Genomic DNA, 16,687 nt, shown 5'->3' with positions numbered 1-16,687 from the left:
TTTTGTAAGTCCTCCTTGACTTGTTTTAAGAGGTTTGTGTAGTACAAGCTATTTTTAACTGTCTCTTGCTGTGTGAGGATGAACACTGCAAGCACAGAGTCTTCTCTGCTAGACCTGTGCCTGCTGCATAGGTGCACCTGCTGGAGATGTCCTTTTGTCAGGCAGGCATGAGGGAGGCACAGGTATTTTTAGTATTTCTACATATGTATTTTGCTCTTCTAATCCATGAAGGACAGCATTTTAGGACAAGGACTGCTTCATCTAAGGAGTCACCACAGTTGCCTGTAGGACAGTTTGTTGTTTCCAGCCAGCACATGGCTTGCCATCAGTTGTCAGCAGCTTAGACTTCAGCTCTTACTGAGCCCTTTGCCCCAGTATTTCACCAGAAATGATGCTTGCACACACATCCTCCCACTGTCATTTCACAAGACTCAGTTCTAGTGCCAGGGACTCAGCCTTCCTGTTAAAGGTATCACCAAAGTGATATTTCTGTTCTGCTTCTCCTATGTTTCTTCCAGCTTGGGGCAGGAGTCACCCCACAGCTGCAGCAGGTGTTCACCACAATCCCCTTTTTTAGCCCTTCCCAGGATGCAGACCAGGTTTGCTTGTTTGCACTTTGGTGCTGTTCTCAAGGCTCTGTTCCCAGGCCAGCTCAGGCTGTGGAGAAGGGCACATCCCTCACAGCCATGCCATCATCCTGCCCTCTGCAGCCAGGTTGGTGCTGGGCTGACAGTGCACACAAGGTCCACAGGAGGGTTCCTCTCTGGCCCAGTGCCCAGGAACTGCCTTAAACCAGCTATCCCTTCATCCACATGTCTCCTACATCCCTCCAGCTACTATCCCTCCAGTCTCTGTCTCCTCCAGATATTTTGACTCAGCCCGTGAGATCCCTCCAGGGGATGCTAAATCTCCTTGGGGTTTTTGGGTTTGTTTTTCTTTGTTGTTTTGGGGTTTTGTTTGTTGGGGGGTTTTGTGTGTGTTTTGTTTGTTTTGTCTTGGTTTTGTTTTGGTTTTGCTTCTCTACTTCTCAGCCTATGTTATTGTGGGTTGAAAATTTTCTTTATGATCTTTTACCTCACCTTCTGTCCTGCCTGGTTGGATTTCTCTTCATTTGTGCTTTTGGAGGCCAGATTCTAATCTGGGGCTTATACATTCCCCCTCTCCTCTCCTCTCCTCTCCTCTCCTCTCCTCTCCTCTCCTCTCCTCTCCTCTCCTCTCCTCTCCTCTCCTCTCCTCTCCTCTCCTCTCCTCTCCTCTCCTCTCCTCTCCTCTCCTCTCCTCTCCTCTCCTCTCCTCTCCTCTCCTCTCCTCTCCTCTCCTCTCCTCTCCTCTCCTCTCCTCTCCTCTCCTCTCCTCTCCTCTCCTCTCCTCTCCTCTCCTCTCCTCTCCTCTCCTCTCCTCTCCTCTCCTCTCCTCATCTTCAAAAATACTTCATTTGATTTAAGCCATTCTTGAACAAGACAATGATTTTTTTCTGCAAAGGAGATTCTGACTGAAACTTCTGCACAGTTTATACCAGAATATGATTTTTAAAACTACAGCCTTTCCTTGGCACCAGGTGATGTTTCGTGGGACTCAGCTTTCAAATGCAGAGCTTGGAAGGATGAAATATAGCACTAACCTTTAAGGCTTCTCCAGAAACTCAAAACATGGCACTGATCAAATGTCAAGAGCACTGCTCTGAGGTGTTTTATCTCAGTTATATTAATTGAAAACCCAAGCACTTTGCTACATGTGCTACAATCGATGATGGATCACTGGATTAAATCATTATGTAATGATTGTTACTTATGCATTATTCTCCAGTTTTGCCATATGCATACTTTTGAATGACATTTATTTGAAAATATAATGAGGAATATGTGCATGCCTGTATTATATGGCTTTGGACTCAGCCATTTCAGTGCATGAACAGAAAAATAGTAAAATTTGACTTAAAAGCACTCTGAAACACTTCTCTTCTGAGAATTAGAAATCAGGGGCCACACTCAGGCCCCTGCTTCAAGAAGCCCTCAAGACCAGGGTGAGAAGCCAGACTCCTTTTGGTACTGAGCTATACTGAGCTTTGTAAGGTCAGGAAAGAGATTGTATGGCACACTTCTACACCAGGAAAAATGACCTTGATCAGAAGGTGTCTGATTTCCTGAATGTTTATATCAAGTATGAATACATAATCAAGTTACCAGCCCCTGTATGGCCCTAGACCAGCAGACTATGTGTGTATATGGCGATCTTAAGCCTGTGCAATTAATTCTTTTGGCTTGTAGAGGCTACTTAGGTGCATGAAGTAAAACAATCCTGTGTTTGTAGTCTTCGTGGGAGTTTGGCAGGGCCTTTGTTCCAAAACTGGCTTAGTGCAAGTGAGTCCTTGAGCCCTAATGGAAATTGGATCTGGAACTGCTTCTGCATGTACACACCTTCATACAACTTTTGCTACTGCTGTAGGTAAAAGCTCTGTTCATGCTGGGGAACAGATTCCACCTGGAGCAGTAGCAGGGATTGAAGAAAGTGTTCATAACCATCTTCAAAGTAACATCAGTTGAAAATGAAGCATTTTCTGAATGGGCTTGCTGTTGAAAACTGTGCAAAACTGTATTTTGTACAACTACAGCATCCAGTGGTCAACCCAGACTGCCATGAACTGTGTAATTGCCACCCTACTCTTTTGGTCTCACAATTAGATTTTGCAGGTTTAAACAGCTACATCCAGCTCAAACTGCAAGTAGCACTGACTGTACCCTTTCTGCAGCATTGAAGGTCTGGGTGATCTCCTTAGGACCAAAAGGCTGGAAAGGCTTTATCAGGAGTCAGTTGGGTTTACTCTAATTGCAAAAGATTTCCCAAGAGAGCTTACAAAATCAACTGAATTTCAGCGCATATGCTTTTATAGGCATTCTGATAATCCTTTAAAGCTCATCTGTTCAATACTAGCAATTGTGTGTAAATAACTTGATGGTAAAATTGCTACAGCACAGCTTTCAAGGATGGTATCTGAGGAAGGTATTGTGGTTGCAATAGGTATCCAGCTGACAGGTCAGCAGAAGAAAGGAAATTTGGAAAAAGTTCCCTGCTGCCTTGACATCAACAAAAAATTCATGTATTCAACCTGTAACAACACCAGCACAAAGACAAAGAAAGTAAATATCCTTATTACATAGAAGAAATACAGCAGGCAGCAGTGTGTGTGTCTCTAAACTCACATGTGTGCATGTGAATACATGCCAAGGACACAAAAGTGTATAATCCATATATAAATGTACCAGAGTTGGAAACACTGGAATCCAGCAAGCACTCTAGTAGAGCCTTACCTCGTGCCATTCCTGCATGTGGTAATCTTTATGTATCACCTAAATTGTCTACCCAACTGCTGCTAGAATAAGTTATCCAGCCTGTTTGCTCAGTTCCTCAGACTAGGAATGAAATCCTGCTCTATTCCTTTAGAGCAAGAGGTGCCTATGACTCTGCAGTTCCTGAAGCACAGCTGGATTTGACAGTAGCAAAAAGCAGTGCTCCTAAAATATTCATGGAAACATTTTGCTTAAAACATTTGAGGTCGGTCAGACTTCTAAAAATAAAAGCAAAACAAAATCCCAAATGGAAGTGTGGTTTTCTGTTGTCCTTTATGACTGTGTTTTTTCCCCTTTCTAACTAGGGAAGAAATACTAGAAAATATCTGTAAATCCACAAATTAAAACTCTCCTGTGGCCCACAAGATTCTGCTTCCATTTGTATGAATTGATCTGATCACAGTGTGTTGTTTGAAAAACCATTCTTGAGATTCCTCATTATCAGTTATGGCTGCTTTTTATATTGGTCAAATCCTGCTCAGAATGCCATGTACAAACCCCTTTCAAGTTAATTTTACAGTAGGTTTGGGGAAAGTTTGCCTGAGACAATCTTCCCCATAACTTTCTCTTTGCCCCATGAGCAGGGCACTTTCCTGATGCAGGTTAAGCCAGCTGGTGGAGATGAGTTTCTAACACACACACTGCTGCCCTGCTCTGGGACAGGAGCTGCACAGTGCCAGAGCAGTGGCTCTGAATCACTCCAGAACAGGCAGTCAGGAGTGCCTCAGAGCACTCTCTGATTTTGGACTGAAGCAAGGAGAATACATTGATAGATTAAAAAAAAAAAAACTTTATCCTTTTAGCCAAGCTCTCTTTCAGCTATTGAGATAAGATGGACTAAATCCAGAGAAACTGTGAGTTTTCTTTTATTAGTGATAAAATCTAAGCTGTTGTTAGAAACATCAGGGGGATTTAAGAGGCTTAACAGTGTCTCCTAAATTCCTCAGGAGGCCTGTGAATTTGGAGTTCAGATCTATGAGCTAGGAAGCACTTGGCACCTTATCAGCAGGGAGCTCAGCAGCCTTTGGAGAATGAAAATCACCTTTTTGTTCAACTTGTCCTGGTAGCTTGCCAACCTTCTTGTTACTTGCTAAGTCAACAGACTCCAGAAAATATTGTCTCTGGTCTAAGCCACAGGATTCAAAACACAGCTTAATAAGTAAGTAGCAAGGCAGAGGGAGTTATATCATAACATCTGCTCAGCAGGCAGAGGCAGCTCAGCTCCTTGGCTGCACAATATCCTCACTACTCACTGGGGCTTGCTCAGTGGAGCCATTCCCTTGCAAGCACAGAGTCTTTCTCCCTCACCATGAAGTTGTCTGACTTCTGGAAAGCACTGGGCAGGCAGGGACACAAAGTGGAAGTACAGAGGAATGGACTGTGGAGAGCAAAATAACGTGAGTAGGCAGATGAGCTGCTGGCAAACAATTCCAGAGCTGTGAAATTTCTTTGGCAGGCCTCTCTGAATGGTGGAAGTATTCCCCAAATACAGCCTCATCAGGACCCTGATCGTTCTGCTCACATGGCTGAAGTTTGCTTAAGCTGCTGTTCTGATAAAGTCATTTTAATAAACATAAATAGTTCATGTGTACAGGTACAATTACCACCATTTAAAAAGACATAAAATAAAATGGTTTTGCAGCTATCATTGGTTCCCCTCCTTCCCTTCAAAGAAATCCCAAATTTATATATATTCTGCTGGCATTCAAGGCCATAACTGGAGAAGCTGTACCACAATCAGAGCTGCCAAAGCCATGGTCAAGGCCCAGACAGAGACTCCCATGACGTGCACCACAAGGAATGGGAGAAAAAACAAATACAATGTTCCCAAACACTTTGATTGCAATAGAACATTAAATATTTTGCAGTCACCTTGACCAATTGTGGAGTGCTCTCCATTAAACATTCATCATTTGCTATCCCATTGGTCACAGCAAGTGAATCAGTTACATTCATCAGCTGTGATGAATGTAAGATTTATATCTGAAAGCACTGATATTTCAAACAAAACTCTGTCTAGCTCTAGAGGAAACACTCTAAAAAACAGTCCTCACTCACAGATCCAAGCAAAACATGTGCAAGAAACCAGGACTTGGCTGTTTCTCCCATCTTAGGAATGTGGGTGATTTGAGATGCTTCACTCTTAATTTCAAGCAGCAATGTGAGTTTGCCTGTTCTGCAGCAAAGAGTGTATTGGTGGTGTCATTTCCCTCAAATAGCCCTTTTGGCTGAAATGCAGTTCATGTTCCCTTCAGCATGACAAATAACACACTTCATCTCCCTCTGGAGACTGGAAAATCTGAGATGAGACTGGCACTGCAATATGAAGAGAGATACTCTCAAAAGAGAGGCAAAATCATTTTAACCAAGTGGAAATAATCACTGGCACTCCTAGCTACAGGCAGTCCTTGGATTTCAAGCTGTATTTCAATGTAAAATGGCTTTCCCTCATCATATCCATGCAGCATCTAGCACAATGGCATCCTAAACTCCACTGTGAGTTTCTGGCACTGAAATAAAACAAACTTTGAGCTTATAAAAAGATACACAATCAGTCACATGTGCTCTTGCATAAGCTATTCATGCCCTCAATATAATTTAAATACAGGTGTGGGTCTGTGTATGACTTCAGCTTCAGTCATTAAAAAAAATAACACTGTGCCCAGAAGAAAACTTTTCTCAACTAATCCTGCATTTCAGAGCCAGACAAGTTGGGGGTGCTTTTTAAAAGATAAAACATGCAGGCGGTCTGCCATTTGCTGTGGGTCCATAAAAGGAGTATTACACAGATAGCAAAGGAGAAATGGATGGCTCTGGCAGATGGCATCATGCTCAGGGTTAGCCAAATCCCCTCTCAGGCACTGGAGCCCAGATGGGCAAGCAGAAACACTTTCTGCTACAAACCCATTGTGTGCCTTTGAGACATCTCTGTGCTGGAAGGGGAATTATGTCAATTCACAACCTTGCTGTGATAAAACAAATCTTGGTGTTTGGGAAATATGTTCATTCATAGGCTGCCCTTGGCCCCAAGGCTTTCCTTCCCTCATCTGAGCCTACCTGGCTGGAGTGCTAATCACAGCTCCTGCACACTCTAAAAGGTGGTTACAAATAATTTTGAAAGCTGGGTTTGCAAAATGAGGCAAAAAGACCCTCTTGGCAGGCTTCTGTCCTTGTACCTCTATAATCAGTAAGGTCTTTCTGAGAAGCTGGGAGAGCAGGGACTGGGTGCATGCAGCTGCTAAAGGAACTCAGCAAGGGTGATGACACTGGTGGGAGTGCTTCGCAAAATGCTCAACACTTCCCATTTGTTTTGACATTGCTCTTTATCTTATGTCATTTCAAAAAATCTGCTTTGCTCAAACCCAGTGGAGGTCTGAAGCACATGGTTGTACAAGGGATTCCCACTACTTCTCTCACAAATGACACCACAGGATGTCCAAAGTGTCAAGACCTTGCAACTGACCCCTGCCTGCTCCTTTTCACACTCAGCACAAGTTGCCAAACTCTTGTCTCTGCAAACGTGAAGGCACTTTGGGGAGTCCCAGCTGGGGCCATTGCTCAGGCACAGTGACCTTCCAGCTTTGTGTATCCTCTTGCAGGGCACTGCTGTCATCCATGGCACACACACTGACCAACAGTGAAATAAGGCTTGGGTGGGTTCTAGTGGAGGCTACAGACCCCACTCTTGGCAATGTGCCCTCACACAATCAGTAAATGTTCAACACATACAGAGGCAGTGCACAGGGCCTGGGTGAGGGGAGGAGGAAGATGAGGAAGAGTCAAAAATGGCAGACAGCAGTGGGGCAGGACAGGGAGGGGAGAAGTACGTCTTGACTCAGAGATAAGGAGCGGAAGTTTTGTTGGGGGATGAAATAGTAATTACCTTTGGGCTACCCTTTTCTTTTGCCTTTCCTGAAACCTGACACTGCCTCTTACCATCCTGTCCTGCTCCAGACTCCTTTACAGATACCTTCAGCACCTTGCACAATCTAGTGCCTTCACTTTCTCCTTCCTCTCTCCCTCGTCCCTGCTCTGCCCAGCCGAAGGAGCATGTCTGTGCAGTCACTTGAGCTGGGGTACTGCCACCATCATGCACACATCTTCTCTTATGATTCCCTAAATTCCTGTAAAAATCCAGAAGTCCAGCTCAGGGCAATTCTGCCTTTATTGAGAAAGCTCTCAGCTCCAGCACATCCTTCCTCTTCCTCCCTGGAAAACCCTTCCTGACATAAATCATTTTCCCAGTGCACACATTTATGCCAGGAAACCTCTGCCATCCTACTGTACTCTAGGGGCAGTGATGGTGCTCCAAAGGCAGCTTTCCCTGCCTGTTATTCCAGCTGGAGCACAGAGGGGGCAGCCCACCCCATGGCACCCCAACACTCACACCACCTTCTTTCAAACCAGAGCAGCCTTCTCCATGCAACACCTGGGGCTTTAGTCTAAAGCCCAGAGCAAAATGGAGCCAGAACAGACACCTGAGCTCCAGCTCGTGATCAGCAACTAAATCATCAGGAAGATCCCTGAGGGTGAGCATGGGTGAGGTCTGGGCAGGCTGTAAAGCATGGGCTGGCAGGAGCCTGGGTCCTTGCAGGCTGTTTGGATGTGATTTGGCAAGAGGAGAGTTTGGCTGTATGGGCAGGCTGAATCATGCCAGGAGTGATCCAGGCCAGAGAACAGGGGGTTTTCTACTTGCAGAAATGTAGCCTCAGCTTCAGGAAAGTGTTAAGTGTTGTCTACAAACTCTCAGAAAAAAGAAACAAGAGTATCTTCAGTAAAGTCCAGTGGATATTGTATGACTTTATTCTTTTTAACTTAATTGTGGGATTGAGTCAAGGTAGTCTGAATGCTCTCCCAAAAACTCAATGAGTAATGTTCCATACCCAGGTTTTACATTCAGGATTGCTTTGGGATAAACACCTTCATTCCCATGGAAGAGAATCCTGCATAGCTGCAGGGCAGTGATTTTCCTCACATCATCTGTCAAACCACTGCTGCTGCTCCTCCCTCTGCCATCTCTGCCTCTGCACCTTTCCCATCCATCACACAACCCCAGATCTGACTGGCAGACTCTGGTAGATTGTGATAGATTCTGAGTGTCAGATATGTCAAGGTTGTATGTAACTTTAGGGGTCTGATCACTGAAATAGTAGAATGCTGAATGAGAAGTTCATCTTTAGGAAGGTGTGCTTTGAAAGGGCATCTCTTGGGGCGTGAAGTAAAACCCAACTGGATCCCTGCTGATGTGCTGAGCCCAGTATGGAGGGATTTATTGAATATCAGGAGGCACTCAGGAACTCCATGCAGCTAAACCCAGTGCCTGTGCTTGAAACTGATCCCTGACAAGGAACTGGGATTATATTAAGATTAAATCAACTTTTTTTCCCATATCACATGGAGACAAATATTCATTCTCACATAAAATCTGTCTGCCTACAGTGCAGGAAAAAAATCTAAAATTGGACTACTGGTGGGAAAATCCCTCTTTGCATTATATTTATTCTGCAATAACAAGCATGTCATACCCTCTTTGAGCACAGATTGCTGTGTCTGAGCAGGGTTGCACATTAAAAAACACCCTTTTATTCCCAGATTCCTCCTCCCTTCCCAGTTGGAACATGCATCATCCTCACCATTCATCTTGGCTTGGTGAAGGATACCAGGAATGACAATGTGGGAAAGGCTGTGCTGGCTGGGAGATCTGTGGGCACGTGGTCCACGCAGCCAGGGCAGGCTCTAGCCAGCCAGAAGCACATCTGGAGATGGCAGCTCACATCCCTCTGTTTCCCAGGTGCTGCCAGGAGCAGTGTCAGCCTGCAGACAGATTCTGGGAGAGTCAGGGAACAAGCCTTGAGCTTGCTTTTGTGCAAGGACGTGTATTTAGAAGAGACACCACATTTTATGTTCAAACTACCTAAGTGAGCAGGTGGAGCATGAACCTCAACAGGGTGTTGAGAAACCATGAGTTGCTGTAAAGGAAAAGTATGAAGTGTCTCTAGCTTGATGAATTAAAACAATATTAAATTTATTTCTATCTTTGGGTCCAAAGGCCCAAAAACTTGCGTGTAACCCTTATGGACTCCTAACCCTGACTGTGATTTCCCAGGGCTCCAGGAGAGGACACAGCTCATGGTCAGTGTAACCTGCAGACACAAAATACCACTGAGTTCACAAAAATACCTCTCAGTTCCTGTGGTGCCCAGCTGCTTCCATGATCCTGCCTCCTGTCAGGGCAGGTCAGCCCATACTGAGCTCCCATTCCCACTGACCACCAGCCCACGTCTCAACACAGCACTGCCACCACAGTTTCTGTGTCCTGCAGCATGGGCTGGCTCCAGCTCCTGTTTACTTGTAAGGGAGAGGGTGTAACTACATTTGAAAAATAAGTAATTAGTTTCTTCCAAGCCATTTCATTGTTCCTGCTCCTGATTCAGTTCCACAGGCTTGTCACCCCTCAGCAGGCATGGCTGTGTGACAGAAACAAAGTCTCTTTGCTTGCTGTGGGTCCCTGAGCCCTTCTGGGGCCCATCTCCCACTGGACTGTCTCTAATGCTTTTTCCTGCTGTAAGCTTTGAGGTGGTTCCATTTCACCCTGCTTCCTCAGGGAGTTATCCTGCATAAAAATGCTGTAGCTCTTTTCCTGACAGGTCCTTAAGACATGTTATAACTATTTTTCAAATAGATGCAAAGAGGCTGGCAGCATTATATTCAGATGGAGCCATTTGTCACCAGAGGTTAGCAAGGCTGAACATAATTTAATAGCATGGCAAAATTCTTGTTCTGTTTTTGCTGGAACACCAAAGCTGTGGGTGAGAACATTTCAGGCCTGAGATCCAGACCTTGTCACTTCTGAGTAATGATGGGCACAGCTCTGGGGCCATTGCTAGAAGGGAAGACTGACATATGGTGCTAGCCTGACAACTCTGGGGGTAGCTGTTATTTCCTGAAAACTTTAGCATTTATTTTATTTTATGCTTATCAGGAGATCTCCAAGTTGAGAGCAGATGGTACTGATTTGCTCAGGGTTATTGCTGGTCTAAACTAAACAGTGCAGCACTCCATTCTCCCAATGAGCTATTAAATTGTATATCATTCATCCATCAGAATTTCACAGGAGTTCAGCTGGGAGTGAAGCCACACTCAGCTGGGCACTATTCACTCACACACAGAGGGCATTACGGTTCTTCATTCCTAAAAACCCAAACCAGAAGTGAAAACCCCAGATGCCCTGACCTCAGGCTATTACCAAACACTTCTCTTACTGTTTCAAACCTCTTTTCTCAGTAATATTGTTTCCTCTTTCTCCCTCCCTAGCTTGAGGAGACCAGATGTGGTGTCGCAGCAGCTGCTGACCCGCTGGCTAGCAGGACACCCCTTCAAGGCACCTCTGAGCTGCTGCAGCTCTAATGTTGGGGTTGCTGGGAGTGGCTGTGCTTCTCTTTTCTGTATTGAAACATGCCCTGTCACATTATCCTCCAATTCAGCACTCCTGCATCTATTTGAGAGCTGTTTATTTGGTAAAACATAGGCTAAACCTGCTGTGGACACCACCACAGAGATGCCTCCCTTGGGCAGTCTTTTCCTCCTTATCATGGGAAAGGGAGATTGCACAAGGTACTGTGATAACAGAAATGTTTCCCTGAAGCAACTATTGACAAATCCATTGTCTTTCTCCAAGCCTGTATTAAAACTACTGATTCTGGACACCATGGTCTAGCAGAGCTTGGAGGACCTCAGCAGCTCAGTGTCCCATGTGGCAGGTCTGGGGCAGGCCTGCTCAATTCTTGGGATTGGGGCAAAACAGCACTTTGGAAAGATAAGTGTCTCTAGGAACATGGAGAGCAGAACAAACAGAGCCATGAGGCAATACCCATTTACCTCTGCAAAAGAATTTAACAGACTGTGATACCCAGAGGCTTTGTAAGGCCACTTTGTTTTCCCTTTCAGCTTTGGCTGATTTTGCTCCAGTGCATAAAAACATTCAAACAGTGAAATCTACTAATTCTTAGATGAAGAAAAGCCTAAAGTTAATGTAACGATTGCCATAATAATGCACACCTAATTACAACTCATCAAGGCTGTCTTGCGACAAATGTGACAGAGGCCAGTGATTCCCTTAAAACAGCATAACTGTTTCATAGGTTTGGGTAAATAAAAGCTTAAGAGCAAACACTGATTTATTACTTGGGAAAATATTACAATTTTTCAGGGGAAGTTGTATGATCCAGAATGAATTGGAAGTGTGTTCAATTTGAATTAATTTCTTAGATTAGTAATTCAAGAACAGAGATTTCCAAATCCCACAACAAGGACAACTTCTTGCAGTGGCAGGAGCTGTCAGAGTAAGTTCCCAGTATGAAACTCAAGTCTGTCCCATAGCTATAGGTGTGGCAAGGTGGCTATCAGGGCTCTGCACACCCTGTGCACTGAATCAATGAATTCCCTGGGTAGTCCAGGAGCATCCCAGCTTGTCATCAGCACAGATGAGATAGCAAAGCTGCTTTGAGACAAGAGATTGCCTTAAAAACAGGTCTGAACTCCTCAACACATCCATGACTAAGTAATCAACACTCAGGACTTCTCTGGGGAGGAATTTTTGACAGTTCAACATATTCCCCCAGGTAGCTCCTGCTGCAGCTCATCTCCTTTGTATATCTAAATGTGTTGGGGTACTGAGTCCCCCGACTTCTGGGACTTAGGCTGGGCTTTTTTAGGGGGCTCCCTGTCAGGGGAGACCCTCCTGGAGTGGTTTTGTGTTAGGAAAGAGAGACGCATTGGATTGTTTTGGTCTTTAGGTTTTTGTTTATTACTATTTTATTTAAAGTTTTGTACGTTGTTCACACTAGGCTCAGTACAGTGGAAAAGCACCTCAAAAATGGCTAACAATTTGTTGTTACAAGGTTTTAAAGCTAAATATCCATTAAGAACTGACACCTAGATTATTTCCCCTTTTAACTTAATAACTGATCCCAAAGAGCCCACAATGCAGATTTTCCCACCCAATTACAAAGTGCTACCCAAACTCATGAAGAAGGAGGAAGAAGAAGCATGAAGAAGAAACTCAGGATGACACCTTGTGCCTTCTATCTTGCTTCCTTCCACAACACACAAAAAATCCCCAAACCTAAATTTTTTACTTAAGTGATAGACCTACACTACTCTCTATAATCTACTTCACAGTTTAGTGGATTCTAGTCTATCTTGAAGTTTAGGAAACTTTCTCCAGGAATGAGAGTCAAAGTCGGTGCTCCCCTGGGGGTCAGGGCACCCCAGAGCAGACAGAAATATTCCCAGAACCCTGGGCTTCCACATAAATGTTTATGTGATGATTAACATTGTGGGTGCATTGTCCCTGGCATTCTCATGAGATTCTGTTGCTGTAGCAGTTGCAGAAGGGATCAAGTTGTACACAGATATGACATTTGCAAGTAGTCAGTACAAACTGTTCCTGCAGATGCAAAAAAATACTCATGTTGGACAGTGTTTTGTACACAGTTAGGATATTTAAACCAGTTTTGTATGTAGTTGTCACAGACAAAACTGTTCAGAATTGGGTTTTTTTGCTTCATTTATTCCCAGACCACACAAGCTTCTGATACCCAATTTGGATATTAAGAGAAAAAGGAGCACAAACAGCCAGATACTTAATAAGAAACTCCACCCTTCCTCCTTCCCAGTTTCAACTTCTTTATTTTTTCTGCAGTCACAATTGTTCCATCACAGCTCCCTGGCAATGGGATGGGTGGAAGCAGAGCAGACATTTCTGCTGCCCCTGCATCTGTTTCTGCTGTGCTGCCCTTTGTGACACCCTGAGCAGGGGCTTCCACCACCCTGCACACCATGGCCTGTGCTGCTCTCCCCCTGTCCCTGTTGCTGTCCCTGCTCTGGCACAGCTCACTCATGGATGTGTTTTCTCACCAGATGGTTTCCACTCATTTCAGGGCAGGCTGGATTAATTTTTGGCAGGCAGCAAGGCATGGGCTCACCCCAGAGAGGCCAGCACTGCAAACCAGTGACACACGAAGCCTGGTGACACCTGCCCAGTGCAGCAATATGGTGACAAGGATGGATGGTCACCAGGACGGTCACCATGGCTTGCAGCCAAGCACTCGTACAGCCACTTCAATGGGGGGACTCCTGTTGGCACAGAACAGCAAAATTTACTTTGAACAAACATTCTCTCAATGAGTATCTCTGCAACATTGGCCTGTGTGAGGAAAGGTTACTAAAATGCCTCTCTAGCACTCCGTGGGAAAGATGCACAGCTCAGCAGCCCAGCACATCCCCAAAATCATGGACATGAGGGTCACCTGCCTAGAACAAGCAGGCTCACTTCAATTAGAAACTGCAGTAAACATCTTAGAGGTAGAGCCAAATATTATCAGAGATAATTTTTTTGTTTATGCTGACAAATGAAGGGGATCTGAAAAGAGGCTGTGTGTCTGTCCATGTCTCAGAGAGCATTGCAAGGAGCAAACCTGCCAGCCTGATGCCTGTGGAGGAGCATTCTCACTTTAGGATGAGTTTCAGTGCTGGTGTTGCCATGTGTGTCTGTGTGTGTATAACAGGGAATCTGTCAAAATTGCAGATTGGATATCAAAGCCCACAGTCAGACTGATGTAGCTGCCACCCTCTTTAAACAGAAATCTGGGACCGCTGAAGCTTACATAAAGTGTCTCAAGCAACTTCTCTGTGTAGTTACTCTCTGAGCTGGGAAAACAGTCTCCTTGTGTCATGTAAGAGCTGTTGGGGTCTGCTCCAGCTGTGTCCATTTTGGGTAAGGATTAAGAGAGGTTTAAGTGAGTAGGGGCAGCCTGCAAAGCTGGGACATTTGAGGGGATTCCATCCTTCTTCCTTCTGCTGGCTGACTTGGGAGTTCTCTCACCTGATTGTTTTTCACACCAACGCTGTTGTATATGAAGGTACAATGATTGCTATAATTAAATCACTTCATTGATCTAAATAATCTCTTACAGATTTTTTTGTATTTATCTAAATTTATAAAGAATGATGTCAACTCTGGTAGCAGTTATAAAGCCCTCAAATACTCTCACATATTGCTGTCCAGAATAAGTGCACTGTGAACTCTAAACATTTTTTTCAGAATATGCTTTTAAATGAAGAAAACCATGGCAGCTTCTCAGGGAATACTGCTTGCAGTAGCCAGGCACTTATTTTAATGCTGATCCCTAATCCTACTTTGAGTAAATAAAAAGTGGAAATAAAATTGTAGTATTACACAATTGCTAAGGCAGTCAGTTCTGCTGTCAGCAGATGTGATGGCCAAAGATCCCCTTAATCACACACAGGATGTCTGAGTGATACATCCTGGACAAAAGAATAAATATCAATGCGAAAGTGAAACATTGGAAACATTACGTGTAAAGCTGAAGTGATGTACTGTGCCAGAGGGTTTGAGTCATAGATACATTTCACTGTAATATCAGATGCTGCAGACTGTGAAAATGTCATCATTAGCACAAGTTGTGCCCCCTTATCAGGCAGAAATAAAACACAGAGGTCAGTTAACCTGCCACTTGCTAGACCCTTTTTTGCTATTATGGCAATAGTAGCTCCACTGAATTCCTATGTGTAATTTATTTCAGGTACAGATAGGAGAATAATTTTTAAATGTCTGTATTTAAAATATATTTTATGCATATAGTATATGGATCCCACTACTCCAGATAGTTACAAACTTCTACAATCACACCCCAAAGATTTCTCAGAGGGACTCACAGATTACTGATGTTTACCCCAGGGTAACTACTGTCACACCATGTGTACCTTTTGTCTGTCAGATACATTAAACTGAAATACACTGTGTCAAGTGAGGAATGTCTGTTTTCTCAAATTCCTTTAAAGATGCTTAACTTTTAACTGTCCCTCTCAGACACCAGATGAAAGCAGCACTCAGATATTTAACAGCTAAGTTTTGCTGCACAACTTGTCCCAAGGCCAGGGTAATGGAGATTCCTTGAGGATGTATGAAGGTGATCTCTGACAACACATTCTTTGCTGGCAGGAGTTTCAGCACATATATACCTGGAATATATCCAACTATTTTGAGAGTAGTTGTATAAAATCTAATCTGATTAAGCATTTCTGTGTAAATGTTGATAGATAAAATGGCATAAGATAATTTTAAATAGAGACTGTCTTCTTCATTCCCTGTGCACTCCCTTTTTTTTCTTATTTTCCTTAAACCTTCTTTTGGCTTTAAAGTCCCCAGTCACATTTTCATTGCACATCATTAGTTGTGTAAAACCTGGAAACTGAAGGGTTGTTTAATTTCAGTGCATGCCTACAGACTAGGCTAAAGTCCATGTGAGTTACTGTATTCCTCTGGACAGCCTTGGAAGCAGCAAAGGGCAATGTGTGAGTGCAGCCTGTGAGGGGCTGCAGCTGTCTGTTTAATTACTCTGAGACTGCACTTTTCCAGAGTGAGTTAAGAAGCTGTGAGCTGTGGGCTGCTAGCTGACAAGGCTGTCACACCACAGCTTCAAGGGGTCTGAACCTCTGCATTCACAGAGGAAACAAAGCATTTTCATGGCTGCATGCAAGAAATATCCTGCTATAAAAGAATAATTAACACTAGTGCAGATGGAGCCCTTATCTCCATCATCTCCAACAAATCTGTAAGAGACTGAGTGCCCAACCTTATGTAAATGCTTCTCTGTTTAGTACCTGAGGAGTACAAGGAGTACTCCCTCAGTACATTGATTGCACTCCTGTTACAAGGCAGGTGCTGAACAAGGTCTGGTGCAGATTTTACTTAATGTCTAATGAGGAGGAGGTTCAGGAGGATCAAGGAGCTGCTGCACATGGTACATTTAGAGAGGCTGGGATTCTATACCCTGGAGGAGAGAAGGGTCTAAATGAGCCATGGCAGAAGAGCAAAAGATAATGGGCTCAGATTGAAATTTAAAAAGGTGTACCAGATCTGGACCTTGATAAAAGTTTCTTCATCATGAAGAAATTCCCAACAATCACGCATTAGAGCAGATTGTCCAGAGAAGTTGTGGAGCCTCCATCCCCTGAGGATTTCAAGACTCAACTGGATACAGCCCTGAGGGACACAGTCTGATCCCATAGATGACTCTGAGGCCCCCTGAGGTCCTTTCTAACCTGAATTATTCTAAAATGATCAAAATTTTGTGGAGTTCTCATTGCTGTTGCAGTTTGTGCCCCATTCCCATGGTCCTGGTGCCACAGCATGGATTCTGTGTTTGGGTAGGGACAGGAAGGGTAAGTTCTCATGGCTTTTAGTGGAAGTTATCTCCAGCATACACTGTTCTCATGCTGACTCACAATTGTCTGTGCATGCCATAACTCATTCA

Source organism: Ammospiza nelsoni, chromosome 5, assembly GCF_027579445.1.
Source record: "Ammospiza nelsoni isolate bAmmNel1 chromosome 5, bAmmNel1.pri, whole genome shotgun sequence".
NCBI classification, from domain to species: domain Eukaryota; kingdom Metazoa; phylum Chordata; class Aves; order Passeriformes; family Passerellidae; genus Ammospiza; species Ammospiza nelsoni.
This window is presented reverse-complemented; position numbering follows the sequence as displayed.